At 46.9% G+C, this 24,742-nt stretch overlaps 1 long non-coding RNA gene across 1 annotated transcript; it reads right to left on the bottom strand.

The window, feature by feature from the left end:
• Positions 1-712: 712 nt before the first annotated feature.
• Positions 713-24,302, bottom strand: LOC111173471 (uncharacterized). The gene is made up of 5 exons (XR_016391161.1): positions 22,965-24,302; positions 21,445-22,639; positions 21,127-21,258; positions 2,343-2,443; positions 713-1,838 (listed from the first exon to the last, which is right to left on the bottom strand). It is a non-coding gene; the product is annotated as an uncharacterized LOC111173471 (long non-coding RNA).
• Positions 24,303-24,742: the final 440 nt, after the last annotated feature.

The raw sequence follows: 24,742 nt of genomic DNA, 5'->3' as shown, positions 1-24,742 counted from the left end.
TTTTATTCTAATAGCATGTAATAGGCAGAGTTCTAAAATGGCCCCCAAGATTGTCACCCCCTGGTACCTTCGGTGTGGACAGATCCTCAGAGTATGAGGGAGTAACACTCCCATGTGGTTGATGATTTTATGTTACGTGACAAAAGAGATTTTGCAGATGTAATTAAGGTTGCTAATTGGATGGCTCTGATTTCATCAAAAGGGAAATTATCTGGGTGGGCCTGATGTAATCCCGTGAGCCCATTAAATCTGGGTGGAGAGACCCAGGGAGTTTTTTCCACTGCTGGCTTTGAAGGAGGATGAAAGTAGCCTGTCAGGAGCCCAGAGGGGCACCCTGCTGACAGCCAACAAGGAAAGAGAAACCTCAGTCCGATAACCTCCAGAAGTTGAATTCTGTTGATAACCTGCATGAGCTTAGAAAAGGACCCTGAGCTCCAGATAAGAATGCAGCATAGCCTATACTTTGATTTCGGTCTTGTGAGACCCTGAGCAGAGACCCCAGGCACACCATACCCAGACTTCCGACCTAGAGGACTGTGAGCTAATAAATGGGCATTATTTTAAGCTGCTAAATTTGTGATAAATTGTTATAGAGCGATAGAAAGCTAATTTAGGACATTTCACCACAAATTCAGATTTGACTAATGTTTGAGCATCTTCTATGTGCTAGGGGTGGTGCTGGGAACGCTCATATATGCTAAATTATCTAATCTTCCCTTTAATCCTTCATGGATGATGGTGCTTTTCATCAACATCACCAGCACGTTGCAGGAAGGGGGACCCCTTCCAGGGCCCAAGAGTGGCCTCTTGTCTAACACTCAGAAATGAATTGTCGGAGGAGACACACGTACTGACAGAGCGAGAGATTTTATTGGGAAGGGGCACTCAGGCAGAGAGCAGCAGGGTAAGGGAACCCAGGAGAATTGCTCTGCTACGTGGCTCGAAGTCTTAGGTTTTAAGGTAATGGGGTTAGTTTCCAGGTTGTCTCCAGCCAATCGTCTTGCTTGGCCCATAGTCTGACTCAGGGTCCTTCCTGGTGGCGTGTGCATCTTTCAGCCAAGATGGAGTCGTCTTATCATTTTTTTTTTACAAACTTTTACAAATTTTTTATCATTTAAATTTTAAATTAATTTTAATTTAACAAATTTTTACAATTTTTTTATCATTTTACAAATTTTTTTATCATTTTCACTTTACAAACTTTATTAAATAATGAGCATTACTAACTTTCATTATCATATATACAGTATTTGAACTATGTTTTCCTAGATGCATAGTTTTTTGTTTGTTCAAGCCCTTGATCAAACCATGCCTGAAGCTTTGGCCACTAATGGACTTTTCATGAGCCATGAGCTAAATCATTTCCTCTAGTATTTAAGCCATTTTGAATTGGGTTTTCAGTTCTCTGCAAGTAAAACCATCCTGATACATTACTATTCCTACGGGATAGATGACAAAATGAAACTTAAGGAAGTTATTCCCGGAGGTCACAAAGCTAGTAAGTTGCAGAGTTGAGACTTAAAACCCAATCCTTTAGCCCCCAATTCAGGGCTTGTTCTGTTACACAAAGTGCCTCGCCCAACTTAGCTTTGTCCCGTCCTAACTGGTAGAATACCTTCACTTCTCTCTGAAAAAATCATTCTCATTTTAGGGATTCCCACTTCTCCTCATTCCTGGAAAGGGACCCCCCAGCTTCACAATCTAAATGCTTCCACATCTCAGTTTCCAGCACCATCCTATGTCCCAGTCTTCTCAACCACAATTTAAATCCAATAACGGCAGAACTCTTCTTTTTTCACTCACTGCTTTTTCCTTCAATGGGTCACAACACAGCCGTCCTTTGGAAATAAGCACAGACCTTTCCGGTTAGGTGGAGAATGGGGCTTAGACCAGCACAGCAGGTGAGGAAAAGTGCCTTCCTGGTCTCTAAACACCCATCTGAGCTGGTCTCAGTCTCTGAGGAATGTCTCAGGAGGTGGGCAGTGAGTAAACAAAAGAGAAAGCCCAGACATAAATGAGAAGCCCGCTCTTTAGCAAGAAAATGTCCCATTAATCACTGTCAAGACACCTCCACCTCCCAAGGGACTGGCATCTGAAAGAAAATTAAGTAACCAAACACAAGTTCCTTCCTGTCAGTGGAAGGCAATATTATTAGCAAATTAGCAAACATATCCATCAGTGATAAAAGAAAATCAATGGGTTTTGGAGTTTTACAAAAACAGGAAAAAGGTTAGAACAAGCTACACATCCCTTATAGAGCTTGATGTCTCTCGCACAGCGATTAGGGCCCCGGCCAGCCTCACAGCCCAAGCCCCGCTTCCTCCCCTGGGGAGGGGCCTTACCGAATTAATTGCTGCATACCGGCTGGCCAAAGAGCCCCCTCATCCTGGAGTGGGGAGTGCCTTTGGGGGCCATCACTTGGAAATCCTTCTGGAACATGTGCCTGGTGGAGGAGGAAAGGTGTGGATCTGAAGGTGCCTGGTGATGTCACCTTCGAGCGTTTTCCCTGCCTGGCAATGAGTGGCTGGGCAGCTGGGAGCCTTCAAGTGACTAAGGGGGCAAGAAGGGGTGGTCTAGTGTCCTGCGTTTGGAAAAGTAGGGGGACATTTGGCCTGTACAGAGAACAGCGAGTCAGCCGGTGGTCTGGGGAGGGGTTTTGCATTATTAATGTCTTCTCTTTATTGTTTTTTCTTTTCAAGAATCTGATAATAGTTACAGAGCCTATTGTTAAAAACAACAAAAAAACACATTTTCTGGAGATTCACACATACTTTGGGGGCCCAGTTACTCCAAAAAACCCCTCGTGTTAAGAAAAATCACTCTGCTCTGGAGGCAGGCCCACCTGACATCCTTCTCAATGAAGTGTCGCGAAGGACATGAACCTGGCACTCTGCATCAGGGTGGCCCAGGTCGCTTTGAACTAACAAAGCGGGCCTTAAATCACGGAATGGAGCATAGCCTCCTTCCGACATCTGGAATTTTAATGAGGTAGGAGCAGGCAGACAGAGTCAGAAAGCGTACTTTAGGGCTCATAGAAAATCTTTTTTTATAAGCATCTTGGTTGATTTTCCAAGCATACAGCGGGCACTTTAATAAAGATTTCTGTAAGTTAATTTGTTTTGGTGAATAGACGACCATTGCTAAAATGTCTCCACCTGGGATTTTTTTCTCGTGCTGCCCAAGAGGAACCACCAGAAAGGGCAAGGGAAGTTAATTCCCACTGTCCAACCCCGCAAGACACAGCTTGGGGCAGTTGGGCTTCTCCACAGGGAGGACTGTGGGCTTTGGGACACGCTGGGGGGAAGCCTGTAACTGCCATGCTTCACCAGTTTGGAAGTGAAGAGAGGCACGGCCAGAGCACCTCTGCGTGGCAGCCACATGCCCCACTGGTGGTGACTCTCGCCCTCCTGACTAGGTTTGCATTTCATCCTCTTTATAGGCAAACGTAAGGTTTTTATGAACACTGACTTTTAGAAATGAGAGGCGTCAAAAGTAACCTGAAGGACAGTATATGGTTTGCATGCTTTTGAGTCAGCATTAGGAGAGCTATAGGCTTACTTTTATGCTACTCACTTATTTTATCGCGTATTAATGCTTATTTAATACCTGCCCTTTACCAGGCACTGTGTATAGAGTGCATGAGTTGGACAAAGTCCCTGGTTTCTGAGAGTTTGCAATCTAGTGGGGAAGACAGCTAGAGAAGGCTGTCTCTGCAACATATGACAATTGCTAAAATAAAGGATAAACAAAACATTATGGGAACACAGAGCAAAGACCTTTTACCTGCTCTGGGTGTAGGAGCTTCCGAGGGGGGTGACACTTGGCCCCAGAATGAAAGCGTGACTAAGAGTTGAACGGGCAGAGGGGATGAGGGTGTGGGTAGAGCAGGGCACGGAGGGCGTTCCGAGCCAGGGGCACAGTGCGGCTGACCCACAGACACACGACGCCTCACGACAGCAAGTGTGAGCCGAGTGTTCTTCCCCCCTCACCTCCCCATCTGAATCCTTCCTGCTGATCTGCACGTTTTGATTTCGACAACAGTTTCTCCAGAACGATTTCTCTGACTTTCCCCACCTCGCATCTTGGGACGCCCTTCCTTTTCTTTCTTTCTTTTTTTTTGAGAGTTTTTTTTTTTAATTGAGATATAATCGACATAAAACCTTGCATTAGTTTCAGGTGTACAGCATAGTGATTTGATATATGTATAAATTACGAAATGATCGCCAAAATAAGTTTAATTGGCGTTCATCATCATACAGAGTTACAGATGTTTTTCTTGTGGTGAGAACTTTAAGATCTAATTTCTTATCAACTTTCAAATTTGCAATACAGTATTGTTAACCATAGCTACCACGCTGTACATTACATCTCCAGGACTTACGTGTCTTATAAGTGGCCGTTTGTACTTTTTTTTTTTTTTACATCTTTATTGGAGTATAATTGCTTACAGTGGTGTGTTAGTTTCTGCTTTATAACAAAGTGAATCAGTTATACATATACATATGTTCCCATATCTCTTCCCTCTTGCGTCTCCCTCCCTCCCCCCATCCCACCCCTCTAGGTGATCACAAAGCACCGAGCTGATCTCCCCTGTGCTATGCAGCTGCTTCCCACTAGCTATCTACCTTACGTTGGGTAGTGTATAAATGTCCATGCCTCTCTCTCGCTTTGTCACAGCTTACCCTTCCCCCTCCCCATATCCTCAAGCCCATTCTCTACTAGGTCTGTGTCTTTATTCCTGTACTTTTGACCCCCTTCACCTATTTTGCCCGATCCCTACTCCCCACCTCTGGCAACCACCATCTTCTGTATCTATGAGTTTGGTTTGTCTAGATTACATATATAAGTGATATCATACAGTATTTGTCTTTCTCTGTCTGACTTATTTCACTTAGCAGAATACTCTGAAGATCTAACCAAGTTGTCACAAACGGCAGGACTTCCTTCTTTTATGGCTGAGTAGTATTCCACTGTACGCATGTACTACATCTTCATTATCCATTCATCCATCAGTGGACACTTAGCTTGTTTCCCTACCTCGGCTTTTGTGAGTAGTGCTGAAATGGACATGGGGTTACAGATAGCTTTTCGAGATAGTGGTTTCATTTCTTTCAGATCAGAGGGGACTCCCTTCCTAACCACTACCCCTGCCTGTTCACTGGTCTGTGTTCTCCATTGCTGAAGCCCCATGAAGACAAATCAGTGTTTCTTTTGCTCACAGTTTTCACCCTGGTGCTGAGCGCACTGGCATATGGAACATGGCCTGCAGTAATCTCTCAAGAAATACCTTTGATATGATTAAACCAAAATTTCTACAAAGAGTCCATTATATACATTTTCTAACAGGAGTGGGAAAATATGCTACCATGTGCTCAAGAAGTTAGTGGCTTAATGTGAACTACAATTATCAAGCATTTCCATTAGGCGAGATCTAGTTGAGAGAAGAGGGGCTCTCAAGACACAATCCCAAGAGCAAGTCCTGTCTCTGTTACTAAGGAGCTTGTAACCTTGAAGGTACGTCCAGGCTCTGGGACTCATTTTCCTTCTCCGCAAAATGAGGGGATTTCAAAATCGTGTTTAATGCTAGTTCCCATTCTCACCCATGACTCTTTGCGTGTTTACTGAAGCCCAAAGCAAAGCCTGCATCCAGAATTTTTAATACAACTGGAATCAACCACCAACACATTTGGAATCAACCACCAACACGTTTGGAATCTTCTCTTTTGAAACAGAAGCTTTCTTTTTGCCTTTCAAATAAAAGCTTTATGTTGAGCCCAGTTCTCTAAAAGAACCCAGGACTTGCTCTCAGGGAATGACATGGCACAGGTGAGGGTGTGGTGAGAACAGAATTGGTAGAACTTACTGGATTAGCTGAGGGCAGAGGGGCTTTTGTGACGGTGTCATTCTGTTTCCTGAGACCTTTAGGAATCTTAACAGTGTGGTTCTGCCCCAGAGGGTGTAGTCTATCAGCAAACTCCAGACTCAAGGCACGATCTCTCAATTCCACTACCACCCAAGGACTTCAGGTATATTTGAAACAAAACAAGCAAAACCCAAACACTGCTATATACTAACGGCAGAATGTCTCTCACTTATTGGGGAAATTGCAGTTGCATGCGCCCAAACTATAGAAATGACCTCTTCAGCTGCAGAGCCTACCGATGTTTTAAATTTGAACCACATTCAATAGATGAAAATTGCTAGTTGAATGCAAAGCATTTGCCTCCCAGCGATATTAAGGTGCCAGCTACATTCAGGGGTTTTTGAAGCTGTGAGATCCAAACAGGGTGCCTCCGGAATATGGGATGAAGTTTAGACTATGTCACCATCTGGACTTGAGACTAAAAAGAATCCAGGTAAAACTGGATGATATATGCCTCCTTCCCTCTAAAAAATTACACACCAAAGACTGATACAAGTATGTTGCTAGTGAAGCTAGAGCATTTACAAAATATTAAACCAAGGACTTAAGAGTACCTCCCCCAAAGGAAGACCTTCATTTAGAATGCAAAATGAAAGATAAGCCGTAATCCTGGACACTGAAGCGTATCTATTAGGAGGAAATAATGCCATTACAGAAGCTTTAATGACTGGCCAGGAATACTGGGTAAGTGGCGGAGAACTGTGGGAATTTGTTAGAGTGCCTTCCAATGCTGCTGAGAGGGGAGTCCCCTGTCCCTCTGGTCTGCGTCCCCCCAGTGTAAATCAAACCTATCGAGCAGTCACGACACGAACGTCTCACTTCTTTACTGGGCAGCATTCTGATTTTGATTTGGCGTCTCAAATAAACTTCCGTATTAAAAAGAGAACATGCTAACAGGAGCTCCGAAGGGCCTCCTGGTGAGCTCTGTTTCTCAGTGAAAATCGATGATTTGCCATTTTGATCTGTTAGGCATCTTAGAAGTTGGGTATGAATGAACCAGGCCCCCACAAGCAGATAGACTCTCCCTGAGTGAGCTGACAAAGGTTCCTGCAGGAAGCAGGCCTCGGGGAAGCCGGCCTTCATACACTTCCTCACTGCAACACCAAGCTTCCAGTGACCATGGGATGAATGGATGCTTGCTTGGCAGGATGTACATTCCAACGTGTTTTCTCTGAGAGGAAGCGCATTTTCTAGAACGCTAACCAAGAGGATAATTGAAAAAAACAACCCAAACTCTTTATGGATAGGAAAGATAACCCTAATGACGCTTTTGGTGAGGTATAGGTTTTAACATTTGCAATAGAGGATGAAGCCACAGCAATCACCTTGGAAATCATTCACTAGATATTTACTCAGTGCCTGCTATTTACAGGTAGCATGAGGGCTAGCAGGCAGAAACAGGCACTGCTTTCCTGCCAGGAACTTTCAGTCTAGGAAAAGAGAGAAGAAAATGTGTATAATAGAGAGTAGAAATGGTACGCACTATAGAAGATATTGAAATGTTGTTAATAGCTCAGAAGAGGAAATACTATTTATTTAACAAACACTTCTGTAATCCTTACTACGCACCAGGCACTGTTTTAAGCGCTTAATGTGTAATAGCTTATTGAACGCGCCTAGTAGTTTTTGAGGTCGTTACTATTATTATCCCCATTTTACATATGACACAAGACACAGTGAGAAACCTTACGAAAATCCTGTGGCTAGAAAGTGGCCAAGCTGGGATGTGAACTGTGGTGATGGTCTGGCCCCAGAATCCTTTCTCTCTGCCAGCCTCCTGCTGTCTTACAACTGGCAGCTGGAGGACCCAAGGAAACGTTCATGAAAGTGAGGTTATTTATCCAGAGCCTTGAAGAGGGTGGGCAGCTTTTGAATATGCAGACATGGAAGGAAGCACATTCCAGGCAAAGTAAACAGTGCTAGGGAAGGCGGGGAGGCTAGCATGTTCGGGACTATTGTTTCCTAGTCAGCCAACAATTATCCTACTGCCTCAGCACAAGTTCAGGTTCAGAAAGAATAACTTGTTAGAATAAAGGGCCTGAATAAAGGGTCAAGTATGAGGGACAAACAATGGCTGAAAATCTAGCCTTTGAACTTCAGTTTCCACAATTTCCATTCATTCTCTCTATCTCAATCTTCGAGTAATTGACTCAAAAAGAAGGCGTGGGTTTGATAGGAGCAAACCAACGTTAAGGTACCGTAAGCAGGGCAAATCATATCCTGACGTGGCACGGACCCAAAGGCAGGGTTAGCCATTGCTCTAAAACCTCAAGATTTGGTATTTCCTGATCTATAGGGAGGGGTAAACAGACCACATTTATTTTTTATATATCCCGGAACAGAGGAGAAGGCAATGCTGGGAGACGTGGGACAATGTTCTCTTTCTTAAGAAAAATTCAACCCTATTTGAAAAGTAAGAGCTCTTCTTTTGCTGCAAGGCTGTCTCATGAGGCTTTAAAGGCAACCAAATAATAATGGTGACACTCTTCGTGAGCGATGACATTACTCCCTGAGTACTGAGCTTGAAGAAGCTGCACGATATTTCGTTGAACTAATTCCTGATTTCCTTCATGTTCATGTCTCCTGAATTGGGACTGTGACGAAAAACCAGGAAGACTGAAGGACAGGTCCACGACCCTGCAAAAGCTGAGTCAGGACAAGCGAATAAGTATGCCAAGGTCCTGGGCCCTGTCTTCCAGGGTGACGTAGAGAGGGGCTGTAGCTTCTTTTGACTCCGACACCAGCCTCCGGCCCATGCCCACACGCTCCGGCGAAGGCGGGGTAATTGGTGTGGTCATGGTGCCAGTAGTTCACATTTGAATAAAACGTGGTCCAAAAATCAGATCCTCGGGTTTGCCATCCCCATCCCAAGGGCCTGCCTGGGGAAGAGAAGTTTTGCCTCCAGGCAGACATTGGTGTAAATCCTTGCTGTAGCACATGCCAGCTGTGCAACCCAGAGGAAGTTACCCAACTTCAAAAAATCTCAGTTTGCTCCCATGGAGAATGGAAATTATAACACTATATTTAAGAGGATATTTGGAAGAATCAAATACCATGATGCAAAGCACTTAGCACGGCGCCTGAGGCATAACAGACGCTAGAAGGAGCCTCAGTTCCCTTGCCTGTCTTCTCCATGGATTCATCCACATCCTTGTAACGCCCTACATTCTGAGCACACAGGATTATAACCATTCCTCCTCCGGTTCAATAAGAAGGCAACCCTGGAAATCAGAGACTCAATCCTTGTAACGGAGAGAAGAACTGGCATGAAGTGCTAAGAGTAGAAGTGACATCAGAGCCTGTTGGAGGCTGTAACAGGAAACACTGGCAAGAGAGAGGCCTTAAGTTTAAAGGGCGTCATGAAGTCAAAAGAGACAAGCATTCAGGCCTCCTGAAGTCCGCTGTCTACTGAAGCAGCCATCCATGCCTCTGGCCAACGTTGCCGCCAACAGGATCCTCCCACGTGGACCCTGAGCTCTCCACCACCTGCATCAAGCCCCAGCCAAGGAGAAGGATGGGTTGCCTGTTTCAGAAGGAGAGGAACTGGCTACTGACAAGACAGCTCCTAAAACATATATGCGGCTCCAGGGTGGTTAAATGGGAGGAAAAGGCACTCCTAGGCAACTGCATCATAGCAACATCCTGAAGGGTCTGCTTGCACCGTGCCACACAGGACCGTTACAGCCTCGCCGAGGACTCAGCCGCACCCTCAGAGGATGAAGCGTGAGTGTGGCGGCTGGTGTGTGGCAGGACCGGCCTAGCGATCACGCTACCGCCAGCCCTTTACATCAGACGGAGGAAGAGCGCCCTAGGGAGAGAACTGCCCCAGGACAGGACCTCCTTCTCAGTCAGAGACAGCGGCCTGTGAGGAGAAAGCCAGGACGGCCAGCAGACTTTTTCAGAGAGGAAGACAGAGCTGCAGGAGGAGAGACGCTGGCTGTCACGCCCTCCACCTCAGACGAGGATCTGAGCTCTAGGGGGAAACACTCTGGAGGGAAAGCCCACCTTTACACACAGAGACAGCGCTCAGTGAAGACAAACGTTGAGTGGCCGACCTTTTTCAGATAGAGAGAAAGCCCTCTGAGAAGAAATGCCAGAGGGTTAGCCCTCCACCTCATGCAGAGAAACAGAGCCCTCTGAGGAGAAAGGCAGGGGGTCGGAGCTCCCCTTCAGTCAGAGACTGCGCTCTAGGCTCTAGGAGGAGAAAGGCTGGCGAGCCAGCCGTCTTCTTTGGGATGACCAGCTCACTTCTCCAGGCAGAGAGATACAGCTCTCTGACAAGAAACACCTGATGGATGGAGGTTCTCCACCTCAGACAGGGAGACCGCACTCTGAGGAGAAATGCCAGATTGCCAGCGCTCTCCCTCAGAAAGAGAGCCAGCGCTTTATGAGGAGAAATCCCGAATGGTGCCCTTCGTTTTCAGACAGAGAGAAAGGGTTCTGAGAAGAAAAGACAGATGCCCACCTCTCTTTTTCAGACAGGGAGACAGCTCTCTATAAGGCGAAATGCCAGAGGGTCAGCCCCCCTTCTGCAATGGAGAGACAGCGCTGGAAGAGGAGAAACGCCCCATGGCAGACACACAGCACCTCAGATAGACACACTGTGCTCTAGAAGAGCGTGACGGAGACATGTTCCATCGGCCCTCATTTTTGGACAGAGAGACAGTGCTCTCTGAGGAGACATGCCAGGTGTCCACCTCTCTAAAAAGAACAGGAAAGAATCATATGAACCGATCTGACAAACATCCAATGTATATATTGTTAAATAAAAAAAGCAAGTCGCAGAACAATATATACAGAGTAGTCCCATTTTGTTTAGAATATACACACAAATAAAATTGTACCTGTCTCTATGTGTGTATATGTTTTTACAAGTCTAGAAGGATGCACACAATACTGGTGACAATGTTTCTCTCTGGGAAGGAAGGCAGGATTCAGTGGGGTGAGAGAAGGAGAGAAAGAAAGGGGACATCTGCTTTTTGCCTCTATAGTTTTTTCCATTTTGCTGGAAGTTTATAAATTGAGAATGTTTTCGTATGTTATTTGTGCATTTATGGATATGTAGTGAGGAAGTAAGGAGTTTGGGAGGAGGGTGAGAGAGTATTTTTCAAGAGTCAACTACTGCCAGCCTTTGGGTGAACTCTCCTTCCAGAAGTCCCCCTATATTACATACACATATACAAATAAAGGTACAGACTATACAGAAGTGAGATTCATGTACGCATTTGTTCATTCAACAGACATTTAAAAATTCCTACGATGTTCAAGAATCTGCATATAGCAATAAACTTAAATTCCCTGATTTATGTAGTGAGGGCAACAGCTAATAAACAAATAAAAATATATAATTTCAAGTGGACATAAGTTCTACATAGAAAATAAATGAATGCTCTTACTGTAAAGGCACCCAATGCAATCTATCTAACAATAGGGGAATCTTTTCATTTTGGTAAATGTAGATCCACAGCAATATTTTTAATGGCTGGGCATTCCATTGTATGGAGGATCATGGTTTCTTTTACACATGGTTTTTCTCTTTTTATGTAAAAGAAGTCAGAAAAACAGAAATAAAAAAACAAAGAACAGAGGGGCAGATAAAAAAACAAGTAGCAAGATGATAAATTTAAATTCAATTCTATCAAGAATCACATTAATTGTAAACAGTCTAAACACTAATTAAAAGAGATTGATCTGAAAAGTAAGGCCCAAATATATACTGCTTAAGGGAAATTGCCTTATATATAAAGACATAGGTAGGGTAAAAGTGAAAAGATGAAAAAAGATACACCATTACACTAATCAAAAGAAAGCTGGAGTAGCCATATTAATTATCACAAAATAGATTTCAATATAAAGAATATTACTAGAGATAAACAGGGACATTACTTAATGATAAACAGGTCAATTCACCAAGAAGGTACATATGGGGCTTCCCTGGTGGCACAGTGGTTGAGAGTCCGCCTGCCAATTCAGGGGGTGCGGGTTCGTGCCCCGGTCCGGGAAGATCCCACATGCCGCGGAGCGGCTGGGCCTGTGAGCCATGGCCGTTGAGCCTGCGCGTCCGGAGCCTGTGCTCCGCAACGGGAGAGGCCACGACAGTGAGAGGCCCGCGTACCGCCAAAAAAAAAAAAAAAAAAAAAAAAAGGATTGTCCCATCTTTTTGATGAAGGCGCCAAACAGTGAAGCTTCAAAATACATAAGACAAAATGTGATAGAGTTGAAAGGAGAAACAGACAAATCCACAACTATCAATGGAGATTTCAATATTCCTCTCTCAATAACTGATAGAACAAGTAGACAGAAAATCAGCAAAGATATGGACAGCTAGAACAATTTTATTTAATTAACATTTATAGAATATTCCATTTAGAGCAGTATGCACATAATTTTCCAACGCACATAGAACATTCACATAGACCCCTTTCTGGGCTGTAAATTAAACCTTAATAAGTTTAACAGAACTGAAGTCATACCAATTATTCTTGCTGACTACAATGCAATTAAAATAGAAAATCAATATTTGGAAAATCCTCCAATATTTAGAAATCAAACAAATTAAGTTGCTCATCTGAGAACAAGATATCTCACCATTTATTCAGGCCGTCTTTTATGACTCTTGGTTGGGTTTCATTGCTCTCTTCATCTATCATGTATATATTTTAAAAGTTTATTCTAGGTATTTATTTCATTTTATCTTATTTTATTTTATAGCGTGGCTGCTTTTGTGAATGGGGTCATTACATTGTATTTCTAACTGACTCTAAGGACATTGATTTTGCTTTTCTGAAAAAAAATCTGACCTCCTTATTGATCTCAATATTTCCAATGATTTCATTTTATTCAGCTTTTCAACTGTGTGATCAGATTATCTATAAATAAATAAATAAATAATAATGACAATTTCCCCCTCTTTTAAAATATTTATATTTCTTCATGCTTTTGTCTAATTGTATTGACTAACACTTTTGGAACAATGTTAAATGAAGTAGTGGTACCCAGGACACTTGTTTTGTTCCTGATCTGGAAGGCGTGCCTCTGGTACCTCACTACTCACCCAGCCTGGTTTCTAATGGCTGCAGTGAACTGATGGGTTGTGAAGGCAGACACAGCCCAGTTGCCTTGAGCAAGTAAAACTGAAGAACCTAGTTCCGTGCAGTGAACAGCCTCTGTGGGGGAAAAGCTGAGCTAAAAGTCTAAGACTTCAGCAGAGAACCAGGGTTGCTCAAGTGCAGAATTGCAGCTATATATATGCGGCTCTCTAGGTGGCTCCTCTGTTGGCTTTTGGAGAAGGAGAGGGGCTGAGAGTGTGATTTCAGGGGTGTGTAGACATCGCCTGTCTTGGAGACTGAAATTCCTCAAGGAGAAGTTCATTTGAGATCTGGGGCTTTTTGTTCTTTGTCCTCCTGAAAAGATCCCACCGTTAGCCTTTGCAGCTTCCAGGGATTAGCTGACAGTAGTTCTGGGCTGAGAGGAGGGGCAGAAAGCCTGGGAAAGACACTGGTCGCTGGCTGGCGTGAAGTGTGGGGAAGAGATTGTTAGAAGGACGCAAATACAAACCTTACTCGTTCCACAGTGTTGACTGAGGCTTCCCCATCCTTCCCAGGGCCCCTTATCAAACCTTAGTGAAGGGAGTTCACACCTCTGAGGATCAGCTGGGTATCTTGAGGAAACAGCCCAGGGCGGTCTTTGGTGCCAGAAAATCCTGGCCGCTTCTTCAGAGGTGTGAGCCTTGAGGTCACAGCGCTACAGTGGCAATCATAAAATCCACTTCACAAGAAAGGCATGAAGGAATTCAATAATACACATAAAATTCCTAGCCCAGTTCTAGGCACATAAATGCTTGTTGCCTTGCTGTATTAAGGACGGAGGAGGGAAGGGTTTACCTGATCCTTATTATGTGGATGGGGCCACTGAGGCTCTGTGCAGATGTGTGTTTTCCTCCTTTGCTGTTCCTAGGACTGTGAACCTCAGTAGTTAGCATGGGGTCAGCCTCGGGTGATTTCTACAATAATAAAGGAGTATCAGAAATGCCTGTTGTTTCTGCCACCTCCGTTGCTACCTGACATGAAATAGACTATGATGAAAACACTTTGGGCTGGGCGGGACAGTCTTAAATCCCACCTTCATGCTTCCCTCTTAGGCTACTTTTGACTTAAAAAAAAATATGCACAACGTGAGAGTCGCGAGTTAAGTTTTACTTGGGGCAAAATGAGGACTGCAGCGGGGAGACAGATAACGCAGGAACTGCTCCAAGGAGGCGAGGGGAGGAGCCGGGATAATAGAGTTTTGCAACAAAAGATAGGTAACTGGGAACATCAAAAGATTATTGTTAAATAAAGAAAACCAGGTATCTCAAGTTAAGGAATTTGGCGCTTTTCTACGTATGGGAAGATGCAAGAGTCTGGGCTCACTGAAATCATTCCTTTGATATGCACCTCAGCTTTCTGGGGCCAGTATCCTATTTTCACAAACAGTTTCCTCAGGGCTCACCGCAGGGAGTGGCTGCAGTGTGATGGCTGCTAGATGGCAGGTATTCTTTTCAGCCCGGAGTTTCCTCAGGGCTCACGCTGGAGGGCTCAATCATTGGTGACTGTGACATCCTTTGTTTATCGATATGGCAGGAAATAGTCCATTTATCGCTACCATGCCGCCGGGAAGGATGGGGCAGAATCTCTCTCTGCTATGATGACACCAGAGGTAAATGACTGAGTGGAGAAAGCGCGCGCCTTGCGTCGGGCTGTTGCTGCCTCTGACCTGTCCTGGTCTTGTTGATGATGGTGGTGGCACCAAAACATACTCAGAAAGAGCCGTCGTCACAGCTGCCCTCCGTGTGATGCCGTAAACCTCTAGCAAAAGATCCTGAACATCGTATCCACCTTCTCTCCAAGTAACTTTGTTTTAGGAGGGAAAGTATCTTTAACACACAGACTGAGTTCACTTGAAGAGGAGAATCACCAGGGATGCTGGATGAAATGGTAGACACGGTCTAAATAATAGAATGTTAGCCCCACGAGGGGGATGGTGCTTCTTGGTGACCTCCCTGTGCTGTGACTGGTACAGCAGAGAAAGAGCCAGGACCAGGTCAGAAAGATGCCTCAGTGCAGAGGAGGGCCATCCTATCAGTGACAGCCAGAAGGTGAGACTAGTTGGATGTAGCAACTGGGGTGCAAAGGAACAGAGGTGGGGAGGTCATAAAAAAGAATGACAACAAACTAGTGAATATAACAAAAAAGAAGCGGACTCACATATATAGAGAACATGGTTATCAGTGGGGAGAAAGGAGCGGGGAGGGGCCACATAGGGGTAGGGCAGTGGGAGGTGCAACCTACTGGGTGTAAGATAGGCTCAAGGATGCATTGTACGACCCGGGGAATAGAATCAATAATTTTGTAATAACTGTAAATGGAAAGTAACCTTTAAAAACTGCATAAAATAAAAAGTATTTTATAGCTACTAAATTCCAGCACTATATTAAGAATAAAGTATTTTCTTTATGCACCTTCAAAAAAACAAAAAACAAAAAACAACACGGCTAGGAGCCGCCCCCGAACGCTGGCTCCAGCCACAAGTTCCACCGAGCATGTCTTTCACTCACATGGGGCGGGTCTGACCACCTGCTTCCGCTCTTTCCAAGAAAAGACAGTTTAAGCTTCTAAATGCCACGCATAAATGCTCAGTTTTATAACTTCCTTGTGAAATGAGTTCCCAGTAAAGTCACTGTTTTGTTATTCCCTAAGTTCAATGTTAGGGGGCCTGAATCTGGAGACAGAGACAACCCCTCAAATTTTTCTTTCACACCAGAAACCATCCACATGGGACAGTGACAGCCCCGCCCCACCCCAGCCAGCCAAAATGTCATGTGAAGTTGGGCCACGTTTTTCTGACATGGTTTCTTCAGGAGTTGAGAATCTATCAAATGACAAACATGGAAGTAAGAAGAGGCAAAGAATACACATCTCAGCGTTCTACGTGTGACTAGAGACCGAGGGGCCCTGTCACCTGCTGGTCTCACCTCTGATCCCCTGGCAGAGAGCTTTCCCTCGCAGGTTCCAAGGAGTGGCTTTTTGACACATGGAGGAAACTGGACATTTTCAAGCACTAGGAGGCAGTTCTGTCAAAAAGGGAATTTTGCCTTTTCCGTAAAGCAGCCACCTCTAGGCCTGGAGAGGGAGCTGTCCACAGGGTGGATTGCAAGGAAGAGGCTGACATGGAAAGGAAAGCTCAGCCCTTCTGAAATGAAAGACAGCACACGGAATAAACTCACTCTCCACCAGCAGCAAGTGCTTTTTCCCTGCGCTGTGGCCCAAAGGCCTGTCCGGCATTCGCCCATTTCTGTGCTTAGTCTGCGGGGCAGGCCCGGTGATGGCCCCTGTGGGCCTTTCAGGAGAGCGGCCAGAACCAATCCAGCCATCGTAGGTGTGGAGACCCCCATCCAGGCTGATCATACCCTCTAGGCTGGCATTCTGGAACTGCAAACAGGAGACGTTAGCCTTGTAGGCAACCAGGAGGCCAGAGAAGGAGGCCAGCCAGTCCACAGACAGAGAGGAGGCAGATCTGACCAGAAGACAAGCCACTCAGGTACAGCACTGAGGATTCTCCAGTTCCTGGACCCACGTCATGCCCTGACCTGCATTCTGTGAATCATCCCTGCACCCTTATAACATTTAACCCCCATTTTAGGTAATATACTTAAACAAACAAAAAGCCTTGTTCAGTATTGAAGTGAATTTGACCCGGGCTTCAGTTGATTGCCACCGAAAGGGTCTAAACTAAGACAGAAGAGAAAGTCCTTCTTCATCTGGGCTTTGTCTCACCCACGGGTGTCTGACTCCGTTTCCTTTGTCCGTGGCCTCAATCACCTCCACCGGCCACTTCCACCTTTTGATGATGGGGGTTCCTCGTATGTGAGTCACCTCTGACTCTGTGTGACCTTTTGAAGGCCGCCTGGCCTCTCTGCGTCTCAGCCGCTTGTCTATAAGACTGCAGTTGGCTCAGCTGCCACACTGTGCTGGAGGGAACCCTTGGTAAGATCTCAGGATCCTTGAAATATGTTTTGCACAGGCAGGGTTGTTGCACGAATGAACCCAGTGCTTATTAAGTTAGCTGTAGACTCTGTTCTTTCAGCCCCGCATGTTTGGGACCCTCTGTAATCCGGTTCCTTTCTCAGCACCCTGGCCCAACTCAACAAAAGCCTCCTTGTAGGAGGGAAGTCTCATGGCCCAAGGAGTAGGTGGAGGGTCCTGCCCTCTCTGGTGGCAGGGGGCCCATTTCCAGGAGTGATAGAGTTGAAAGAGAAGGGGATTTGGAGTCAGGAGTCCTGGATTTCAGAGCTGGCTCTAGCATTTGCTAGAAGTCTGGCCTTGGGCGAGCCCGTCAAATTCTCTGAGTTTTAGTTTCCAGATCTGTAAAATCAGGGTAGAAATGATCTCCCCTGTTGTGGCATTGTTGAGAGGATTCAAAGGGACAATATTTGGAAGTGCTTTGTAAGCCAGAAATCCCTACTCAAATCGTGTGTTATTAAGTATCATGATGGCAATTCTTTTTCACACCATGCTCAGATGTTGCAAAGTAAACATAACATCTTATTTTTCACAACTGACCTAGCTGTCCCCAGGAATGCCACCCCTCTGGGGAACAACTGTCACAGCAAGGATGTCGATTACAACTTGTCAGATTCCAAATGCTTTCTATATACTATTTATTTAATTTTTACAGCAACCCTGTGAAGCAGGTGCCAATGCCAACTCCAGTTCAAAGAAAAGGAGGCTTGGATAGGCTAGTTAATATCTGAGTCTCTTCCTACTTCAATGGTCTCTTTTCGGTTGAAAGCAGTCCTTTTCAAGGACATGCTGAGCTCTGCCCCACTCCATCCTCCTCCCCAAGATGGCCTCTGAGTAGGGGGAGTTCATGGAGTCCTTGTGGCTGCAGAGGTAGTCTCTGATGCCTGCGGTGCCCTTGTACTATTCTCTGTACTGTGGGACATGGCGTCCCCTGTCGGCCTGATGCTGCTGGTGCTGTGGCCCCTCTGGGTCAGCGCAGCCCCAAAATCCCCCCTGCTGACTCAGCCCCATCTGGCTGTTGGTGGAGCTGGGTGTCCCCCTGACACTAGCTGAGGACACTATTGCCCCTCCGGCCCACAGGGTCCTCCTTGAAGCCTCCATTGTGGCAACACCCCACATAAGATCACCACCCAGCCCCCTCCACTCGCCATGTGCCCCTACGTGGCTTATAGAAACTCTTGGACGCCTTCCAAGCCACACGGGGGAGCTCTGCCCTGAGGCAGCGTCCCATCCGTTTTACTCTGATGTAGTCACCCTGGAAATATTTATTGAGCACCTACTATGTTCTGGGCACTGTTCTAGGTTTTGGGGATCAGTGAACCAAACAAACATCCCTGCTCTAGTGGAGCTGACATTCCAGCAACGCCATGGCAGTGGACAGGGCATCCTCCTAGGGGGTCTCCTCCCAGGGTCCCAAGATGTGGTGCAAAAGCCCCTCTCACCTCGGCCTCCCTCTCAACTAACAGTGCCCCCTCCTGGGGAGAGAAGTCCAGGCATACTGATCTCAACCCACGCTCCGTCCCATGTAGCCAGAAGGTATAGGCATTTCACTTTACCGTCCTCATTGGCAAGGGTTTCCTTTGCCCCAATCCATCCCCTTCTGGGCAGTGAATTGGGAAGGGCTGAGGGGGTGTCTGCTCTCCCTTCCACTCTTTGATAGAGATGCAGGTGGTCTCGGCTCTTAACATGCCAAAGGGAAATATTGGGGATTTAGAAAAGATTTCCCCTCTATCTACAAAAACTGGCTTTCAAGAGTATGGTCCTGATAAATAGGCAAAGAAAGTCAACTTCGAGACTCAAAATCAAGTGGGGACCTGCCCTGTACTTCCTTGGGTGTGTCCAGCCTCAGGGTTCCGTGTTGGAGGTACAATGTTGATAGGGAGCAAAAGATTTCAGGGGAAAGTGAAAATACATCAGCAACCTCAGGGACTAACCAGGACAGAAATATCATCAAACAAGTCTCATATTCTGACACATATGCTGAAGGTCAGTAACTTTGTCATGTGTTCCCTGGAACTTTCACTATAGCTCTTTATGACAATGTCGGTGGGGACTGTAAAAACATTTACACCCAGTAAATCTTTCTTTGAATGAACAAATGATCTATTAGAGAGCATACTTCATGTTATTCATGTCAAGGAATAAAGTCTGAGGACCCTAGACTACAGTCAGTTCACAAAACAGTGTATTTAACTGCTACTTGACACCTAACACTGAGGGGTAGACACGAAGACAGTTCTTGCCTGTGAGAAGGAAGAGAAAACTAGCACATGTGAAGCAATGACTAACCTATTAATTCAGAGAAGGGAGAGGTGAGTGTAGGATGGAGTTTTCCGAGGCTCTTCCTGGAAGAACTAGAGACTGAGGTCAGCAAAGGGAAGGAGACAGAGGGCAGGAGGTGCAGCGGGCTTGGGGTGGGAAGGCAGGAGTGGGCTTGCTGAGGGCTGAAAGAGACAGGCTGACCAGAATGGATGGCAGAGGAAACAGCGGCGGGAATTGAAGCCAGACAGGGGCAGCGGCAACCATGGGAAACCTGAAAAATCAGATAGAGGACTCTGGACTTGAAATGGGTTTTGACCCAAATATTTTCAAACACAAAACAAGCTTATTTCTTGTTGGTATAGATGGAAGTCTGATCTCATTGGTGGTGGCTTTCCTCCTCACGGTAATCAGGGACCGGGCACCTTCCGTTTCCAAGGCTGCCGTCACCTAAGCCTCCTTGTTGTCTGCTTCTAACAGGTACTCTTCTTAATTTTGCTCATATTCCCCTGCCTAGAACTCAGCGATTTGCTACATTTAGTACCTGGGAGTCTGGTAAATGTAAGCCAGCCGTGCTCCCAGGGAGAGAAAATGGATTTTGGGTGCACGGTTAGCAGAGTCTGCCGCACCCATCGCTTCGTCATCCAGGCACAGCTCAGGGAGGTTTGGGGAGAGAAACAGCAGCTGAAAATCGACAGCTCGGAGGTCATACGTGATGTTATGAAGGCCCAAAGCTGTCTGAGGACAGTAGAATGCAGAAGAAGAGAAGGGTGTAAAAAGAACACTGGAATTGGGAAGCGGGGGTGGGGCAGGATTGATTTTAGGAAATGAATGAAAGAGTGCTCAGTGAATTTGCTAAATCCAAGGTGACTCCAGGGTCTGTGACCTCAGAGACCAGAGAGGGATGGCGCATGTGACAGAAACACGGATGGTCAGTGCCAGGCTGAGGGAGCCGGTCTGGGGCAAGAAGGTGGTGAGGTGAGAAACCGAGCGCCTTGCAAAAGCAGTAAGAAGGGATTCAAGGAAAGAGATGAATGCTAACTGACCTCAGCCTTCTTATTGGGACTGAGACCTCACCCCTTAGGACTATGTCCTCTTGTCCCCAGATGATGAATTGAGAGGCGGCGGGTCCACAGACCTTCAAGGGCTGTACCAGATAAGCTGGCGTCACCCTAACCTTCAGATCGGCCCCTGCCCGTTTTAGACACAGAGGGTACTCATGCTCCTTTTGAAAAAGGTTCCAGAAAAATGGATGCTGCTTCCACTGTGAAGTCTAATACCACCATCCCCCTAGCTGCACGTTTAAGCCTCTTCCCATGTACCTTTTTCAAAGGCAACAGTACTGTAAAGCAGCTGTGGGGTAACACACACAGAGTTACCTGCATAGCAGACCCTCATGACGCATACTGATGAGATTTCATGAATCTAAATGATCCAGAGTTTATTCTCAGACTATACTCAGTAAACAGCCCCCTTAGCTGCTAGGTCCCACTGCTCTCTCAGACCACTTCCCTACCCAAGCCCCCTCTCCATACACACACGCCCCTCCCAGGGAGGGCATTCATGACTTGATTCAGCTGTACTTTTTGCTTGAATGTCGTTTTTTTACCATCCACCAACTCTTTTCTCCCATGTCCACCTGGGGAGATGACCCCCGCACACCCCCAAAGGCTGACTGGGCTTGAGTGAGGAGCAGCGGGGAAGCTTACTGGGGGACAAACTCCCTAAGGACGATGGAGCCCACAGCCAAACCCTCAGTGAAGAGAGGGATAGCCCCACGCAGGCTGAGTGCCTGGGGTGAGTCTGGGAGAGGAGAGGAAGGGCCGCAAGGGGGAGAGTTTGAGAAGAGCCAAATTGAGTTGGGGGGGCAGCAGCCTGACTCACCCCTGAGTCCATGAGATGGGGTGAGTGTCCCTCAGTGCCCGCCAGGCCCCTTCACAACACCCAGGACATCCCAGTAGGCTCTGTCCCATGATGCATGGTGTGCGTTCCCACGGTGGATGGCGTTGAGAACATCTGGAACAAAGGGAGAACCTTCTAACGCAGCCCTGTAGGCTGACTCGGCCGCAGGAAGTTACAGGAAGGTGACATAGGAGTCACAGTCACATGAGAGATGTAAAGGCCATCAGAGCTCTGGTGTGACCTGCCCAGGAGTAGATGCTCACCCCGGGCCCAGGATAGCAGAGAAATACCGCAGCTCACCTGGGCGGGATTGCTCAGGCTCCTCAGGAAACAGAGCCCTCACTTTGCCATGGAGAGACTGGAGATCAGTTCAGCACCTTCGAGCACTTAGGACACACGAGGCACAGAGCTGGAAGGAAACTCGGAGACCACGTCCTCTACACCAACTAGTGGTGCCCAAGCCAGAAGCCCAGCTCCCGTTTCCTGTATCTCTTCACCATCCACTCTCTCCCACCTTCTCCCAGGAAATTAGTTTATAATAAATGAGACAGGCTTTCCCAGGAAACCTCAAGACTGAGAGCAGGAGAGAGAAGATGTCCAGCCGTTGAGGTGTGATTCCCAGGGCCATGCCTGTGGGGAGAAGCCAGGTGTCCCTAGACCTGACAACCCTTTCCATTCTCATTAAACCCAGGCAGACCCCTTTCCCCGGTCTCATGGCAAGACCGTCTCCTGCCCCAGTTCACTGGTATCCCTAGAATCAGGGATTCCACCTACTTGTCCCTTAAAGGTCAACAGCCACAGAGCTGTGCCAGGAAGAAATGTGGTTTCCATTTCCCTCTCATTGCTATTTCCTTGCATCAGCCTCACTTCCCCATTCCTCATTGCTTCCCCCCAGTAAGAGGAACTCTGACCTCGTGCAATGAGCATGTAGCGAGTAAACGCTGAGCGTCAGATGGACGTTGTTTGCGTCCAACATCCATCCTCACCAGCTGTACAGTCATGAGCAAGTTCTTTAATCTCTCCATCTGTGTCTTTATTTACAAACTGAAATTGAAAGTATCCTACTTTCAGAAGTTTTGTGAGAGCCCTGGCGCATAAATGTGACGTACAGATGGAACTCGATACTATACTAATATACTTTATTCGATTACTTATTCCAATCCATGCTAGCTTGGTGGTGGTGGTGGTGTTTTAGAGCACAGAGCTGGGCCAAGGAGGAGGAAGGTGGATGATGAGAAGGAGGTGCCCAGCCGCTGTGCCCTTCCCAGCTCTCCCTCCTGGTCTCACGCCCCACCCCACCACCAGCCTGGTTTCCTCTTCACCTCAGTACCAGCGTGCCCCCATGTGACCCCACCTGTGGACTGGCCCAGTCACAAAGGCCCAAGAGACTCACGGCTTCTGGCTTTCCCTCTAAAGCGGCAGCGCTCTGACTATAGGGTCTTCTGCGACTCCCGTAGTCACCATTGCCACCTCTGGGCTCCTTCACTTACAAGGCCTAATCAGGAAAGAGACGGGGGGACCCTGAGGAGGAAGTGCCTTTGCCTGAATCCCGTTCCCATGTCTGCCAGCAGCGACATCAAAATGGTACAGATGAACCGGTTTACAGGGCAGAAGTTGAGACACAGATGTAGAGAACAAACGTATGGACACCAAGGGGGGAAAGTGGCGGGGGACGGGTGGTGGTGGGATGAATTGGGAGATTGGGATCGACATATATACACTAATATGTATAAAATGGATAACGAATAAGAACCTGTTTTATAAAAAAATAAATAAAATTCAAAAAACAGAAAGAAGAGGCAGAAAGGCTCTGAGCTCACCTGGGGACCTAAGGGGTGGAAGTCCGTTCCTCTGAGAATGTGGTATTTGTGTTTTTCAGAGATGACTTTGATGGTTAATATTATACATCAACTTGACGGGGCCTCGGGGTGCTCAGATATTTGGTCCAACGTTTTTCTGGGTGTGTCTGTTTCTGGGTGAGATTAACAGTTGAATCGGTAGACTGAGTAAAGCAGGTTGTTCTCCCCAGTGTGGGTGGGTCTCACCCAATGCATCGAAGGCCTGAATAGAACCAACAAGCTGACGAAAAAGAACTTTTCTTGCCTGCCTGCTGAGCTGGAACAACAGTCTCTCCTGCCCACAGACTGGAACTTACGCCACTGGCTCCCCAGGGAGCGGACTGCAGATCCTGGGACGTCTCAGCTTCCAGAACTGCATGAGCCAATTCCTTATATCAGTCAGTCCGTCTCCAGCTGGTTCCTTTGCTCTGCAGAACCCTCATACATGCCTGCAGCAATAGCTGATGTCCCACCGTCCTCCTTACTAGGAATGTTGACCCTCCCACATCGAGAGGTCGGGCCTATACCCCCTCCCTTTGACCCTGGGTAGGCTTGTGACAGAAACGAAAATGACAGGTCATAAAAGGTGATACAGCTTCTGCTTGGTTCTCTTTTCCTGTTGTCACCTTTGCTGATATAACACACAGAAGTTCAGAGCCCACAGAAGCAAGAAAGCTAGAGGCAGGGCAGGGACCAGGACGGGCGCCCACCTCTCTGCCTGAGCTGTGCCCCCCTCGGTGGACTCCCACTTCCCACAGCCTGGCCCCTACATTACTGGCAGTTTGATCAGTCTCCAGGCTCCCTGACCCGACTCCCTTGGGGGCACAATGCTGAACAGATGTCCAGCACCCAGAAAACGGAACAGCTTTCTAGGACAAGAGCTCAGTGACAACCCACTGCTCAGTGACAGTTTCCTGAGGGACTCAGGCTATGGTCCTGAAGCGTGTCCTCCCAGTTTCACTTTTAAGACTCCTGCTTGCCGCAGACTCCTGCCCTTCCTCTGACCCTGGAATCTTCCAGAGTATACTTTCCACCAAGGAAAGGGGAGAGAGAAAGATATTTCGCTCCCCATTGTAGGCCAGCTTTTATGTCTCGGTCGGAACAGTGTGGCCTTCCAATCCAGGGAGACAGAGATGGAGACAAGAGGAGACAGACAGACAGACAGACAGTGGGAAGCAGAGAGAGCTGGGAGTCTGAGAGGCCCAGGAGATGAACTCAGCTCAGCCAGTGTTGACGTGGAGCTTGCCCTTTGCCAGCTCTGCTCTGCACTGAGGGGAAAGAGGTAAATGTGCCCCAGCCTTGCCCTTGGGGCCCTTGGAATCTAGGGGATTTGGACACACACGTAAACAAAGTCAAACAAAGACATGTGCTAAGTAAGCCCAGGATGGTCACGAAGGCAGCACTACGGGATTGGGACCAGCTGGCTCAGGGCCCCAGAGCAGGCTGCAAAGAGGGTGACACGGAGCTGAGTTCATTTGTAGTTTTAATACAACAAACGTATTCTTGAGCCCTGGCTGTCAGTCAGGCACCGTTCTGTACTCTTTACTTATTTAACTTCATTTAATCAGCAACAAGCCTACATGATTGATATTCTTATCACGCCCATTCTACAGATGAGGAAACTGATGCATAAGGAGGCATGACCGGCCAAGGTCACACTGCTGGTAAATCACAGAGCCAGGGTTTGAACTCAGGCGTTCAGGCTTCTGGGCTCTTGCTGTAGCCCTTGCCCTACTGCCCTTCCGGATGTCACAGGAGAG

This window comes from Delphinapterus leucas, chromosome 21, assembly GCF_059928025.1.
Source record: "Delphinapterus leucas isolate spDelLeu-1000000601 "Yukka" chromosome 21, BTC_Dleu_Yukka2, whole genome shotgun sequence".
Lineage (NCBI taxonomy): Eukaryota > Metazoa > Chordata > Mammalia > Artiodactyla > Monodontidae > Delphinapterus > Delphinapterus leucas.
The sequence above is the reverse complement of the archived record's forward strand: the minus strand, read 5'-3'. Positions and strand labels throughout refer to the sequence as shown.